Genomic DNA, 16,284 nt, shown 5'->3' on the forward strand with positions numbered 1-16,284 from the left:
TCGGATCGTGTCCCGGGGCACCGGCCCATCCGGCACCGGCCCCAGCACCGGCCCCGGCTGAGCGGCGCCGGCTGGCGGCCAAGCACCACCAGCCCCAGCAGCTCCAGCTCTGGCCCCAGCGCGGATCCAAGCCCCACAACCCCTCCCTATTTTCCCTATTCACCCTTGCAATCCCTGTAATCCCTCATAACCCAAGCCTGACCCCAGATGTACAGTACCTTCCCTCTTAACTTGTGTATATTTAATTTTAAACATTAACTTTAATAAAAATTTTAAATCTATTCTCTCTGAAGCAGCGTAAGCTGTGAAGCAACAGCAGGAAAATTGCTTACATGGGGGCACATAAAGTCATGTGACTCACTCAAAGTAATAGACAAGCGAGATCCAAATGAACATTATTAATCTGTGATGCTCTGTAATTGCTCTGTGAGCTGTGGTTTAGCACTTATCCGAGCATTTGGCTTGCAGTGCTTTCTACTCCTTGTCCAGTTCATACATCTCTCTTCTTGTGAGACCGCATGCTGTTGGACTCTCTGTCCTTCTGTAAATTAGGCCAGTGGATGTAGAAAAACAGTCAGCATGACCAGGGAGCTGAGTGGAAGGCTTAATTGAGCACATCAAGATGAAAACAAGTCCCTCAATAAAACAGAGCTATTTATAAAGCGCCAGCATAGCAACATTTCTGGGGCTGAAAGAGCAAATGTCTACTTATTTATCCTTAATTCACACCTGAGGGGTGTCAGAAGGAAGTCAGACAAACCAAACATCACCCATGAGAGTTGAGCAATCCCTTGATCATAATATTTGCTACTCCGGTTGTAATCATCAGTTTCATAAAGTCACATGGTATGGTTTCTGTTCCCTGATTGGCTGACTTATGTAAATAGTCAACAATGTACACATTTTCTGTTGAATATTCAACTGCAATATTCACAATTCATGCTGGAGGATCTGATGGATGTCATCCATTTTTGCCCTCTTTGTGGATTTTCCTACATAGACAACAAAATTCCAAGGAGGATTTTATTATTTAAAAAAAAAAAAGGGACTATTAGATCATCTAGTCTGACCTCCTGTATAACACAGGCCAGAGAATTTATCCCTGTAATGAGCCCAATAATTTGTGTTTGAAGAAATCACGTCTTCCAGACAGGCATACAGTCTTGATCTGAAGACATCAAGAGATGGAGAATCCTCCACTTGCTTTATACTTTGTTTCAATGGTCAATTGCCCTCAGTGTTAAAAATATGTGCCTTATTTCTAGTTTGAATTTGGCTTTAACTTCCAGCCGTTGGTTCTTGTTCTGCCTTTTGCCACCAGATTAAAAAGGCCTTTAATACCCAGTATTTATGCCTTGTGAAGGTACTTATACAAGGTAATCAGGTCACTTCTCGATCTTTTTGATAAGTGAAACTGAGCTCTGTAACAGGTTTCAGAGTGGTAGCCATGTTAGTCTGTATCAGCAAAAAGAACGAGGAGTACGTGTGCACCTTAGAGACTAACATTTATTTGGGCATAAGCTTTTGTGGGCTAAAACCCACTTCATCGGATGCATGCAGTGAAAAATGCAGTAGATATATATATATTTTTTCGCGTGTGTGTGTGTGTATATATATATATATAATATATATATATATATATATATATACACACACACGCGAAAAAATGGGTGTTGCCATACCAACTATAAGGAGAGTAATCAATTAAGTTGGGCTATTATCAGCAGGAGAAAAAAACTTTCCTAATGATAATTAGGATGGCCTATTTCCAACAGTTGACAAGAAAGTGTGAGTAACAGTAGGGGAAAAAATTAGCATGGGGAAATGGATGGGTCATTACACAAAGTAAAACCTATTTCCCCATGCTAATTTTTGATCCCCTACTGTTACTCACACCTTCTTGTCAACTGTTGGAAATGGGCCATCCTAATTATTACTACAAAAGTTTTTTTTTCTCCTGCTGATAATAGCCCACCTTAATTGATTAGTCTCGTTATAGTCGGTATGGCAACACCCATTTTTTCATGTCCTGTGTGTGTGTAATATAATCTTCCTACTGTATTTTTCCACTGCATGCATCAGATGAAGTGGGTTTTAGCCCATGAAAGCTTATGCTCAAATAAATTTGTTAATCTCTAAGGTTCCACAAGTACTCCTCATTCTTTGAGCTCTATAAGTCTCTCACTGTACGGCATTTTCTCCAGCCCTTGAATCTATTTTGCGGCTCTTCTCTGCGCCATCTCCAATTTTTCAACATCTTTTTTAAAATGTGGATGCCAGAACTGGATGCAGTATTCCAGTGTCACCAATGCTGTACCCACAGGCAAAATCACCTCCCGGCTTCTACTTACCACTCCCGCAGTTTATAAATCCAAGGATTGCATTAGTCCTTTTAGCCACAGCATTGCACTGGGCACTCATGCTAAGTTGTCTGTCCATTGTGCTCCCTAAATCTTTTTCAGAATCACTGAGTTATTGTTGATTAGTTAGATAAATCATCCAGTCAGGGAACAGAAACAGTACCCGGCATTCATTAATTGGTCCCCTTGTTGGTTTTGTTGATAGAGAGGTTACAAGGATTTAATTGATCAAGGAGAATGAATGAATTTCCAACTCGTCCCTAGAAGTGGGTTCCTGCAAGGGGGAAATGAGTGAGATGCATGGACACAATGCTTGTGGAGCAAGCTTACTTTGCCATTGCTTTACCTGTTCTGTGGCTATTAGGGTTACCAGATATAAAGCCCGAAAAATCGGGACGGGAGTGGGGGGCAATAGGTGCCTATATAAGAGAAATTCCCAAATATTGGGACTATCCCTATAAAATCGGGATATCTGGTTACCCTAGTGGCTATACATATAAGTGGCTGTATAGTATAGTAGATAAGGCATTGGACTGGGAGTCAGGATATCTTGGTTGTCTTCTTAGTGCTGATGATTATCTTCTGTGTGACTTTGGGCAGGTCATTTTGTCACTCCTTCACCTTTGTCTATTTCGATTATAAATTAGGTGTGTGTGTGTGTGTGTGTGTGTGTGTGTGTGTGCGCTGCACAGCACAGCACCAAGCACAATGGGCTCAATTGAGGCCTGTAGGTGCTACCCTGGCACTCTTCAGCCCTCCCTGTATCGAATACCTGCTTCTCTCTTGACATCTGTCTCCACAATCACACTGGGACCTAGTTACAACACAAACAAGAGCTGGCTGTTTGAAAACCAATGGCTGCCTTTGTTTTTATGTCATTTCTTCCTGCCGCAGAAGAATTGTCTTTGAAATAGAACCCTCCTGGGGTAGATGTGGGGTGGGAATTGCATTTTTTATTCCTTTTTGTGCATTTCAATTCTGAAATACATGACTGGTGTTTGACTGGTGGCTGAAGTTGCAGTGAGCCTAGGGAAAGGAAAGACTTTTTTCCTCTCTGTGCTTTTGTGACCAAAGCTTGAGAGGGAAAGCAAAATGAAGTTGAGATGCCATTTGTACAAATTATTCCCTACCTTGTGATCTCAAACCACCATAAATATGATATATGTAAGATAAGCAAAGAAGAGAGCGTCTGTTTCTTCATTATGAGACTGAACAGATGAAAAAATGCAAGCAGGGCTAATCATCATGGGATTAATAAATGCAAATTGAAAGGAGCACTTTCCTATCCTGCAAGCATATGATAGTAGACTTGTATACCGTGGTAAAATAAGCTCTATTATCTGAGAAAAAACAGTGGCATCACACAGGATTGATGCCAGTGTAAGCGAGAACAGCATTTGTCCCAAAAGTTTAAGGAGGGTAGAGGATTAGATCAAGACTTTTTCTAAACTGCTCTGATTTTGAGTGCCTCAATTTTTGGATACCCAACCTGAGACCCCCTTAAAGGGTCCTGGCTTTCAGAAAGTGTTGTGAACTCACCCTCTGAAATCCAGCTTTGGAGCCAAACTTTGCATCTCAAAAGAAGTGGGTAGCTGAAGAGATACCTCCAGGATCTTCTCGCTGTATTGACTGGGTAGGGGCTGCGTGTGTCTGAGGGCACGAAAGCACCCGACCCAAGTGCATCTATAGAGAGGCATATTCAGTGCAAACCCTTGGAAGCAAAGGAGCTCCCATGTGAACAGGAATAGGCTATGGAGCCTGAAGATGCAGGACCATTGCAGTGACTCTCCATGACACCCTGGAGAAACATGTTCTAGGAGCAGCGAGAAGTCAGTGGGAGGTGGTGGGGGCTCAGCACTTTCAAAAACCAGGTCACTTGCCTAAACGTGGATGTAGGAGCCTGGTGGGAAATCTGTGTCACATACACCAGTGTTAGCTTTTGGAGAAAATGCCCCAACCAAACCAAACAAAGAATGCTTTGAAAGCCCTTTCTGTCCCCTTCCCATCAACCTCCAAAATAGCCCCACTGCTCTTCCCCCAGGTCATGTTTCCGGTGTCTTTGGATAGTAGATTCCTGCCTCTTCCCAAGAGACCTGAGTGGAAATGAGGCCTCACAGCAGTCAGCCAATCCCTGGTTCACCCTGTAAATAAATGTCTGTTGGACTAGGTTCTCTGTGGCCAGCAGGTCTTACCTCTGCTGCTATAAAACTGCTGAGCACTCAGCCAGTCCAGGGTGCTCTGCAAATGGGAGGGGAGGGATCCTGCTCTCTGATGCAGGGATGGGATGTAAAAGCCCCATGGCCAACCAAGGGAGAATTTTCCACCACAGGCATGGTGTTGGCCCACCAAAAGCTTCCTCATGCAGGCCACTTATAAGCTGTGGTATAAGGGAGGGGCTGTGAGTGGGAGGGGCATGTTGGGGGCAGGGCTGCAGGGCATGTTATTGCAGCGAGTGCGGGCAAGCTGGACTGGCATAATTTAGAGCACTTGCACCAGGGGGCTGAGCAGGTCTGAACTGGGAGGGCACAAAGATGACTGAAAGCCCAACAGTATTTAAGTTCCTAACTTCCATTGATTCCTTAGGAGCCTCAATACCTTTGGGATCTGGGCTTTTGAGACAGGAGTGGCTCCAGGGTTTTTGCCGCCCCAAGCGGCGAAGGGGGAAAAAAAAAAAAGCCGCAATCGCAATTGCGATCGGCGGCACTCCAGCAGCAGCTCCACCGTGCCACTTTCTTCTTTGGCGGGAATTCGGCTGCAGGTACTTCCCTCCGAGAGGGACCTGCTGCCGAATGGCTGCCGAACAGCCCAATGTGCCGCCCCTTCCCCTTGGCCGCCCCAAGCACCTGCTTGCTGGGCTGGTGCCTGGAGCCGACCCTTTTTTGAGGTCTTTGGCTGAAAAGGGCTATAGAAGATCAATTATTATAATTTCTTACATCAGTGTTTCATGCTGCAAGGCAGTGGCTGTTTGAATTCAATGTATGGGCCCTTTCCCAGCTTTTAGGACATACTGTCCAGTTTGGGGGCGGGGGGGGGGGGAGTTTCTGCATCAGCCCAATGTTTCATTCTTTGCAGTCTGCCTGTCATGCTCTCCCATCTCTCTCTAATCCACACTAAGCAGAGCTCCACAGCAAGTGATGTGTCAATTTCCTCCATTAATTGCAGGGCACGGTGAGATTCAATACAACAGTGTCAACTGCCCCAGATAAAATAGTGTTTGAACCAGGGATTAGGGGGAACACATGCAAATGGGCCAGGCCCTGCAGGCTTCCTCCTGAGCTAGGAGAACCAAACACCTGCCTCTGTGATGATGAGAACTTGCATTTACGCAGTGCTTTTCATCTAACGCTCCCCAAGTGTGTGACAAATATAACAAATTCCATATACAAGGATCACCGCTATGTAGCCATTTCTGGGGTGGGACTCCATGGATGTTTAACGGTGCACTGCCATAGGCTGCAGAGCTGCGGGTCCCACCCAGGCCACAGTCTGAAGGCTTTTTGGACGGGCCAAACCTGAGTGGTGCAGTGACTCACTGCACCAAGTCGCAATGCCTCTCCCTCAGATTTGGAGGGGGTGGGTGTAAGGGCTCATGAGCTGGGGAGGGGGGCCATGCTGCTGGGTGGGGGGGGGGGAGGTAGGGTGACCAGATGTCCTGATTTTTCACACTTGTTGTCTGGTCACCCGGGAGGGGGGTGACTGAGAGGGGAAGAATAGGGTTGGGGGAGGGGAAAGGGGAGGTTTCTATACTCCCACACACTTTAAATGGCACTCCGCAGACCCGTCGTCAGTGCAGCAGCACCCAGAAGGGGAAGATCATGTCAAATCAAAACCGCAGGGCACTGTGATGACCCTGCTGTGCATCAGGTCTGTGTTCTGTTCCCAGTTCCACTGTGGGACTTGGACAAGCCCCTTCTCTTTCCCACCCTCAATCGGTTTCATCCGTTTCACTCTTTGGGACAAGGCCTCTTCCTTTTTTGTCTGCTCATGGCCTTGATCTTCATTTGGGCACTGGACCACACAAAGACCCAGCACAAAGGTGGTCCCTGCTCCAAAGGGCTGGCAGCCCAAGCAGGAATTCAAATAGGGTGAATTTAGGGAGGCCAAAACTAATGACCCAGGAGGGGTGCAGTAGGTCAACACACCCGGGGAACATCCTTACGCTCATGGCAAGCACCGTGGAATCTTTAGTGGGCACAAGTAATCAGGCTCTGCATTTCTATTTCATCCCAATGACGGTAGGATCATCCCCCAAGCTCCACTGAGAGATCCCAGGTCCTGGGGCGGGGTCCATGCTAGCAGCTCCCTGTCACAGCCTGGCCCAGCACTGCTTTCTGAACAGACTCCAGTCTGCTATGATGGGATCCAACCACTGGATTCCCTGTGTTGTTGAGCCCTCTGGTTCTAGGTAGTGACCGGTCACTGTCCCTAGCTCTGGGTCCCCCAGGTGCACTTCCAGGTGCAGACCCCATATCTGACACCCTTATTAGGCTGTGGGACATCACAGTCCAGCTGCCTAGATCCCAGAGCCAAGGACTCATCCTTCCAAAGCCCCCCAGTGGCTTAGAAATGTTCTCCCCATCCCAGAGACCACCAGGCTGGTCAGAGCTCTGGTTTCTAGTTCTCCCCTTCAGGGAGAACATGGCAGTGAAGCAAAGATGTACAATTCTATTATTAATTATGAATGGTTTATATTTCATAGGGGGCTGTTTGGTCTAATCCATTCTTGCTTATAACATGCTTTGAGATCTTCACATAGAAGGAGCTTGAGAAGAAGAAAGTGTTATTAGCAATAAGATATTATAACTGTGTTTATTCTATTCAGACTGCATCCCATCACAGGGGTATCTGACTACCATCCAATGATGCTTTAAGGAGAGGTTCTCTGAGTTCGCATAGACTTGATCCAATGCTCATTGGAGACCATGGAAGTCCTACCACAGGCTTCAGTGGGCATTGGATCATGCCCTAAGGGCCCATGGGGAGCTAGGCACCTAAATACCTTTGAGGATCTGGGCTTAAGTGCCTTGAAAATAAGGACCAAGGCGTTGGATGTGTTTAGGGTGACCAGATGTCCCTATTTTATAGGGACAGTCCCGATATTTGGGGCATTTTCTTCTATAGGCACCTATTACTTCCCACCCCCTGTCCCGATTTTTTCATACTTGCTGTCTGGTCACCTTAGATGTGTTAGGGTCTCCTGCAGGGAGTCAGTGGAGGGGAATGGTGTTATGCAGTGTCATACAGACTGAACCCTTCCCCTAGGGTTCAGGGCCTGATAGGGCAGAACTGAGACCGCACATCAAAGGCCCAGGAATCCCCATACGATCCATGTTGGTATCATCTGCTGGTGAGGAGAGATTCCTTCCCAGATGGTACTGAGCAGGAGATACTGATGTGTGGATGCCTGTGGCCACAGAGCTATTAATCTCACCTTGGAAAGGCTTATATTCAGGGTAGCAGCTTCCCACAAAACACATTAGCAGAAGGGAGTCCCCTGCTCCCAGGTGTCTTGCAGTGATGTCAGCCTCCCTGTCCCCATTAATCCCAGTCATGCTTCATTTAGCCATTCAATTACACAGCCTCTGGACCCAGAGTCCAGATCCTTAGCTGGGGAAAATTGGCACCACTCCACCGCAGTCAATGTACACTGTATAAAGTGTATGAGTGCTACAGTGCTAAGTATTGTTATAAATAGTTGTTATAAAGGAGCTGAGTGAGGAACAGATTCATTCCTTGGGAACTTTGAGATGTTAAAAGAAGGTGGACAGAAAACAACTTTGAGTGAGTGGTGCTCGGTGTTGCACCACTCACTCACCTTTGGCCCGCCCCGCCCTCATGACAGAGGAGTGGCTGGGCCAGACCTGAGCAGCACTGCAATCCCATGCACCAGGTTGTGGCGCCTGGAGCAGGAAGCTGAGCCCAGCCAGTCCCATGGACTGGCGCTGTGGGAGACACTACAATAGGGTGAGAGTGGGGTGGACTCTGCAACTCTCCCACGGCCTCCTGTAGGCCACCTAGTTCTGTGTCATGATTCAGGAGTTAAGAAATCTGCCATAGATTGCGGCAGAGTGTGAAGGGATCAAAACCACTGGTGCTGAAGACTCCATCAGAGAGAGGCCCACTGTGTCACTGTCTCTCATCCAGTGGGCAGGGCTGGCTCCAGGCACCAGCGCAGGAAGCAGGTGCTTGGGGCGGCCAATGGAAAGGGGGGCACGTCCGGGGTCTTCGGCAGCAATTCGGCGGTGGGTCCCTCAGTCCCTCTCAGAGGGAAGGACCTGCCGCTGAATTGCCGCCAAAGAATGAAGCGGCGCAGTAGAGCTGCTGCCGAAGTGCCGCCGATCACGGCGCTTTTTATTTTTTATTTTTTCTTCGCCGCTTGGCTCAGCAAAAAAGCTGGAGCCGTCCCTGCCAGTGGGTCAGAACTTCCTCACTAAAAATCAGATGCAGACCCCCAGCACCTCTCAAGGATGCACGCTCCATGCTAATACCAGTCGCTGAGAAAGGAGCCTGAGGTGTCATTTGTCTGTTAGCTGAGCAGCCCTTTGAAAGGGATGGGTTGCTATACGGTTCTGCAAACCCCAGGACTCGGCCCATGTGCAGGGCTGTGGGTGTGTCTTTTGTCGCCCTCAGTACCTCACAGCAGCTTCGCGAATGGCAGCTTGTCAGATCCTACTGAAGGGCCAAAGGATCAAATGTTCACTGGCTTGTAATTTCTTTATTCTTAACTGTTTTTTTTTTTTCCACACTGGCTCTGTGGCAAGGAATTGCTGACCCGCTTTCCCAATAAGGAGGGGCGTGGGAAAATCAGTTTTACTGATCAAAACCATTGTTTTCCCACTCAGATCCTCAAAACAGACCAAACTGTTAGGCCTGGATGAAAATTTTCCATCAAAATGTTCGTTGGCTGGAAAAACAGATTTTCTGTTAAACATTTTTGGAAAATGTTTCAGCTGTTCCCCAAAAAAATAAAAATCCCTTCAATTTTTGGTAGAAAATGTTTTGGTTTTCAGCCATTTCCAGCTAAAAATTATTCAGTTTTTGGTCAAAAATAGTTAGGGTTTGGTTGCGAAAAAAACCAAACCAAACAACATTTAATTCTTCAGGTTTTTGATTTTTCAACAAAAGTCAAAAATTTGGAACTTTTTAAATTTCTCTAAATTTTCCATGAGAAACCTCCCCCCCCCCCCCCCCGCCCCAACATTTTCTGACCTGCACTACAAAGAGCTTTTTCTTTTCTTAAAAGAGGGGGAGAGAAAAAGAATCTCAGTTCTTGAAACTCCAACTAAATTCACTTCTCTGGGAACAGGCAAGAGAACTAGGGCCCAGATCCTCAAAGGTACGTAGGTGCCTTCTAACTTCTGTTGAATTTAATGAGTTAGGTACCTAAATGCCTTTGAGGATCTGGGCCTCGAAGCATAGAATATGCCAGACTGGACTAGACTCATTCCGTCTAGCCCAGTATCCTGTCTCAGACAAAGCTGATTTGGAGGAAGGTACAAGAAACCCCCTATCTGTCTATAGGGGAAGTTTTGCCCAGCTTCTCTCAGTTAGTGATTGATTTATGCATGAGGGTTTATAGCCCTGATTGATTATTCTCCTAGCGGGAATTAAAACAGGTTCACATTCTCTGAGGTCCTGCCAGGACCACAAGAGATACTCCAACTCCTCAGGAGGATGGTCCCCACCGGCGATGATCATGGAAATGCCAAACCTGATTCAAGATACTTTTTAAACACAGGTCACTATTGGCCCAGGGTGAGAAATGAAGAATCCTTGTTCGGTTTTTCTGCACAGAAAAAGCAATTCATCTCAGGTGCTTTTTCTTTCAGATTAAGGAAAATGCCAACAAGAAAGAACAAAAGTAAAATCTCCCAAAGAGATGGCAGGAGAGAGAGGTACAAGCTGTGTTTGCTCTCTGTCTCCTCTGTAACTTGCTGCATGTCCACATTACTGCAGCAGCCTTTTGTTCAGGATAGGGTTAACTGGGTTACCCATCATATTGTGGGCAGGGCCGGCACCAGCTCAGCAAGCAGATGCTTGGGGCGCCCAAAGGGAAGGGAAGGGGAGGCATGTTGGGCTCTTCGGCAGCAATTCGGCAGCGGGTCCGTCAGTCCCTCTCGGAGGGAAGGACCTGCCGCCGAAGAAGAAAGCGGTGCAGTGGAGCTGCCACCGATTGCAATCGCAGCTTTTTTTTTTTTCTCTCCGCTGCTTGGGGTGGCAAAAACCCTGGAGCCGGCCCTGACTGTGGGATGGAGCTATGCTCCACCCCTCCCTTACTTCATGTTTTATAAATGGGCACCCCCTCCCATTTGCAGTTGGGATGCAGTGAAGCAGCAGCCCTGTGATTAGACAGTTTGTTTTTGCTGAACTGAGCAAGGTCCTTTTCCAAAAGTTGCCATCTCTGCATACAAGCAACACAGCCTGTGAATGCCTTGATCTTCATTGGGGCCTTTGGGTGTTAAAACAACAGTAAATAATGAGTAATTAATAACTTGACCCATTTTTGCATAGCACCACTGATTGTGGCATATGTAGCTATAAAACCACGGTGCCTTTGTTTTCTCTATGCTGCCTATTTTAATAATAATAATTAGATTTTAATTAGGGCATTTGGGTAATATTGTATTATTTTATTAATAGTAATTATATCAAGGGTGCAGTGCACAGACAACAGACATAATGGTTTCATATCTCCACTCATGGTGCTATGCAAAAACCGATCAAGTTTCCTGTAAGCTGACATATACCTTTAAAGCAGATTGAACTGAATAATAAAAGCAAGTAGCTGAGGAATGTTCCAGTCCATCAGTTTGACAGCTTCATATTGTAGGGATAAAAACTCTATCTGCTTTCTCAATTTAGAAAGGAAGAAAAAAGAGGATAAAAAAGTAGAGGAAATGGGGAGGGAAAAAGTAATCTTTAAGAGGCTGGTTGAAAAGCATCAATTGAGTGTGCAGGGTGCAGTTTTCTCCACAGGTTTATTGCAAAATCATTTAAAGAGGAACTTTCGTACCCAGGTAAAGCCAGGGAAAGAACATCTCATCCCCAAAAGGCAATTTATTTTGCCATCAGTTTTCTGTGCTTTCCCCCTTTCCTGTAATTGCAACGTTTTGGCACTAGAATAAAGAGCAGTTATGCCTCGTACTAACTACATCCCCATGGGTTTGGGGCATTGCTGCTGCCCATTCACATGCAAGTGATGTCACAAATTCAGCCTGATGCACTCTCTGCCAGACTGAGTGGGAGGAGCTCATGGGCTGGGGAAGAAAATCAAGTCACCAGCTGAATGGCAGATTTAACAAGTGTGCGTAATTTTGCCCTTTAGACCTTAAGGGCAAAAGCCCCTTGAAGTGAGTAGGAGTTTTGCTGTTGATTTCAGAACATCTCTCTCGAGGCTTGCTCTTGAGATTGGATCCACATGGGTAGACCCCAGTGCCCTCAGGAGGGCCCACAGAACAGGCTCTGCTAGGCATATTCAGTTGCTGGATCTAGGCCTATGTTTTTTTCTCTGGCAGGGGAAGGGTCAGTGCCTTCTTTGTCTGAGTTTTGTACAGCGCTGAGCACCCTGTGGGAGTTCAACAAATAAATAACTCTGTAATGGACTAGCAAGTGTGGGTGTGCAGCACTGCCCCCTGCTGGCTGGAATGGGAACTGCAGCTCAGCATGCCATAGGTCCTATGCTGTTAACAGCCATTCTCTTTCAGCACAAGTGCTGGAGGCGGGTGCTTTTTGGTGCACAGAGCTACTGCTTCTGTGAAGTTCAGCCACGAAGACCTAAGTAGCCGGTCTTTTATTACCCCTTCTGCAGTATGTGAAACACCACTGCAGATCATTCCTCCATCTCCTCCCCTTCTCCCACCACTGTGTGCCCCTCGTGCAAAAGAGAAACTCTGCAAGAGTTAGGGTGACCAGACATCCTGATTTTATCGGGACTGTCCCGATATTTTCTTGTTTGTCCCACGTCCCATCCTACCTTTGGTTGGGATGTGAATTGTCCTGATATTTTGCCTCTGCTCCTGCACAGAGGTGGAGCCTGGAGGGGGCTCGTGCCCCCCCGACTCCGCCCCCTCCTTCCCCCATTGGATCCCTCCCCAAATCCCCGTCCTGGCCCCGCCTCTTCCCCAACCACGCCGCATTCCTCCTCCTCCCCCCTCCCTCCCAGGCTTGCGCTGATCAGCTGTATGGCGGCGCTAGCGCTGGAGGGAGTGGGAGGTGGTGAGGACAGGGAAATTGGGAGGTCAAAGCTGCTGTGCACCTAGGTGAGGGCCCGTGATGCAAGGCAGAGCGGGCTATGGGGGGCGGGGGGCCGTGGAGTGAGGGGCAGGGAGCTTGGCGAGGCGGCGGCGGCAGCAGCCATGTCGCAGGCGTGGTTCCCCCGGAGTCTCGGAAGTTCACCCGGGGGGCTCAGCAAGCCGGGCACGGCGGCCGAGCTGCGGCAGAGCGTCTCCAAGGCAGTGCAGGGCTCCGTGTTCGCGGTAAGAGCCCGGCCAGGCAGGGACTGCAGATACTAACCCCCCACCACCACCACCCCTCAGCTCCGGTTGAGCGGCTGCAGGAACAGTGCCCATCTCTTCCCGCACAGGGGGCCGGGGCGCATCCCCACTAGGGTGAGTGGGAGCCAATTGCCTCCCCTGCCACCAGGGAGCTCTCTCCACCGGGCACCGGGGCCTGATGCTACCGCCGAGTTCCCCGCATCAATAGGGCTCTGATGCCCGCGGCGGGAGGGAGCCGCCAGCTGTCACGGCGCGGGGCTTGCCCCCGGCTTGCGGTGGGGCACGCCGCACGTGCCTCCTGTTGGGCCACAGCTCTCTGGCCCGGGCTGTGTCGTCGGTGCAGCCCAGCAGAGAGCCAGCCAGGGACGCTCCCTGTGTGGGTGGGAGGCGCGGCGGGGCTCTCCGCCGGCACAGCGCTGGGAGTCGCCGCCGCGACTGCAAACTTCCATCCAGTCACAGCGTGTTTCCGTAGCGCTGTGCGTTGCGTGGAAGTCTGTGGGTGTGTCTGAAGAACTGGTTCAAAAGGAGGTGCGATGGCACTTTGTGTGCCCTCCTCACCATGGTAACGCGTGTGCTAGGTCGTTCCTCTTTATCTCTTTTCTGAAATCTTCCTAACCCCGGAATTAGACCCAGATGTATCACTAGAGACGGAGCAGAGGCAAGCTGGAGGGGAGGGCGGGGGTTTTGTGGAGCTCCAGCGGCTTTTTTGTTTTGTTTTGTTTTGCTCTGCCTCCCTCCCCACCCCCCACCCCCAGGCGTCCCAATATTTCACCTGTGTGATCTGGTCACCCTAGCAAGAGTCTCAGTGGAAAATAGGGTTCTACTTTTCCCAAAATCCTGAGGTCTGATGACTAGTTGATGGAGTGGGTTAATGCGCTAGGCTTTCACACTGCTGGACTTTCATGTGGTCTCTCCAGACCACATGAAGTTAAGGATCCATCTACCATGCAAACTTGCCATGTCAGGGGGTCTTACAAGTCAAGTCCCCTGACATGGAGACAAGAACCAAATCCTTTCCCAGCCCTGGTCTTGGCAAGTGCAGCTTAAATGAGTGGCTGCAGTCTGGTCTGCTGGCTAATGGACCTCTGACCATGCTCTGCAAACTAGGAGTGACTCTACTGACGTCCAATGGACTGACGCTGGTGTGAAACTAGTGTCGGTGAGAGCAGACAGTCAGGCCCAGATACACATCCAGTTCACAAAACCTGCAGCCCCCACATCATGGGATACATTGAGATACAAATGCTAGCGCCTGGTCAAGGCAAGGCCAGCAGTGGAGTAGCAGCAGAGGCTGGGGGGTGGATCTGCTGCAGTTTGTTTTGCATGTCAGTATTGATGTGGCTTGGCAAAGGGGGAACGAGGGAAACAGACAGGATTAGAAGAGCAGGGGGCTGTGGCTCAGGACTGAGGGGCATTGACAGAGCTGGGGGGCGGAGGCGGCTCAGGATTGGAATAGCAGGGGGCTCCTGGTATGGACTGAGGGGCATTGGCAGAACTGTATGGAGGGGAGCAGAGAAAAGTTTACAGAGCCCCTTGCATTATACTTGGCCTTAGTCCTTGCTCAGAGGCCTCTATTGTCATGAGTATTAAATTAAAGCAGAAAATAAAGAACGGAAAAGCTAAACAAAATGGGGGTGGGGGTGGGAGAAGGGCGTGATTACCTCTTCCTAGAAGCATTTTCACAAGGAACAAAATGGGGAATGACTCAGGGTAATACACATGCTTAACCAGACTGAATAGATCTCTGCCCAGCAAGGGGTACCTGAAACAAAACACACCCCCAGCCATGTCTTTTACTTTCCATTTAACTTTCAGGATAATGCCCTTAAATCACATTCATCAAAAGGGTTCTGGTTCCCTGTCACCACAGCCAGTTACCAAGATTTTTTTTGTAATTAGCAGGAGGCGTGTAGTTGTTTGCATCAAATAACAATAAATGAATTGTTGGCCTGAGAGCTGGGTGTTTATCCACAGAATAAATACAGCATGGGCAGTCCGCGCTTCGCAGCCCCTACATGTAGGGGAAAGAGAGGAAGGAGTTGATGTCTTTATGGCCCATTCACTCCTTGGTCTCTCTCCTGAGTCTGCCAATTACAGGGTAGATTTTGTAATGAGGATCTAGAGAACAGTCAATACCTTTCATACAAGACAATTCTCACACCACCTACCAACCATTGCTGAGCTGGGGTTTGACCCAGAGGCTGAGGTCAAAGGCACTTATCCTTTGCCAAGTCCCTTCAGTTCTCTAAGTCCAGGGGTTCTCAACCTTTTTTCTTTCTGAGCCCCCCCCCCCCCCCCCCAATGCTATAAAAACTCCCCGGCCCACCTGTGCCATAACAACTGTTTTTCTGCATATAAAAGCCAGGGCAGCATTAGGGGTCGCAAGCAGGGCAATTGCCTGGGACCCCACACCACAGGGGACCCTGCAAAGCTAAGTTGCTCAGGCTCGGCTTCAGCCCCAGGTGATGGGTCTTGGGGCCTTAGGGTTCAGCCCTACACAGTGGGGCTTTGGCTTTCTACTCTGGGCCCCAATGAGTCGAACGCCAGCCCTGCTTGCTGGACCCCTGAAACCTGCTTGTGGCCCCCCTGGAGGCCTGGTTGAGAACTGCTGCTCCAGTCCCCCTAATGTAGAAGATCTTGACCAGCTAACGCAGATAGCTCAATTCATGAAAAACAGAGGATGAGAGCAAAAGGAATAGCTAAAAAGTGACTTTTGTGGGATTGGAAAAACCTAACCCTCCCAAAGAGGGGAATCTTAGCTTGAGTGCCCTTGTGAGGTTGGAGCGATTATCCTCCCAATGGAGTGAGGGACAGAGGCCCAGATACTCAAAGGTATTTAGGTATTGAAGTCCATGGGAATTAGGCACCTACATACACCTGAGGATCTGGATTTCAATTTCTTTTACAGTCTCTGGTTCGGCTTTCTGGAAGAGTACAACCAGGCAGCACTAAACTGTCAACGTGTCTGGACCAAGCCTCGCACGGGGAAGCCCTGATCTCAGGTAGGGCTCCTACGTACTTCTGTAGTACTAATAATGGGAATGTCATTTTCATGTAAATTCTGTGCTGGGTCTGAGCCCTTCTCCCTTTCCCTTGTTTCTTCATTCTGAGACAGGGATCTTTAGTCCCGAGGATGGGTCATAGGCATAGGCTGCGGGGGCCTCTGGAGCCTGGTGACGTACTCATTAGAATGGGCAGATGCCGCCGGGCTGCTGCCAAGGCTGAGGGCAGCATCTTGGGAATTGGTTAAACATCTCAGTTTCTCTAGAGATGAAGAGCAATGTTCTGGGAACTGAAGGATGTTCCCAGCCCCCAACAGCTTAATCGAATCAGCCGTACTTGTCCTGGGTCACAGGATGGATTGGACCAGGGGTCTGTGCAGACCCAGCAAACTAACCAGGAAAACTCCAAGACCCGCTTCTCCCATGCAC

At 48.7% G+C, this 16,284-nt stretch overlaps 1 long non-coding RNA gene across 1 annotated transcript in view; it reads left to right on the forward strand.

Moving 5' to 3' along the window:
- The window catches only part of LOC122174045 (uncharacterized), a 40,688-nt gene that overhangs the window by 19,387 nt on the left and 5,017 nt on the right, over positions 1-16,284 (forward strand). The window contains exon 2 of the long non-coding RNA XR_006175334.2: positions 15,762-15,855. This is a non-coding gene — a long non-coding RNA (uncharacterized LOC122174045). The remainder of the gene's footprint in view (positions 1-15,761; positions 15,856-16,284) is intronic.

Source organism: Chrysemys picta, chromosome 9, assembly GCF_011386835.1.
Source record: "Chrysemys picta bellii isolate R12L10 chromosome 9, ASM1138683v2, whole genome shotgun sequence".
NCBI lineage: Eukaryota > Metazoa > Chordata > Testudines > Emydidae > Chrysemys > Chrysemys picta.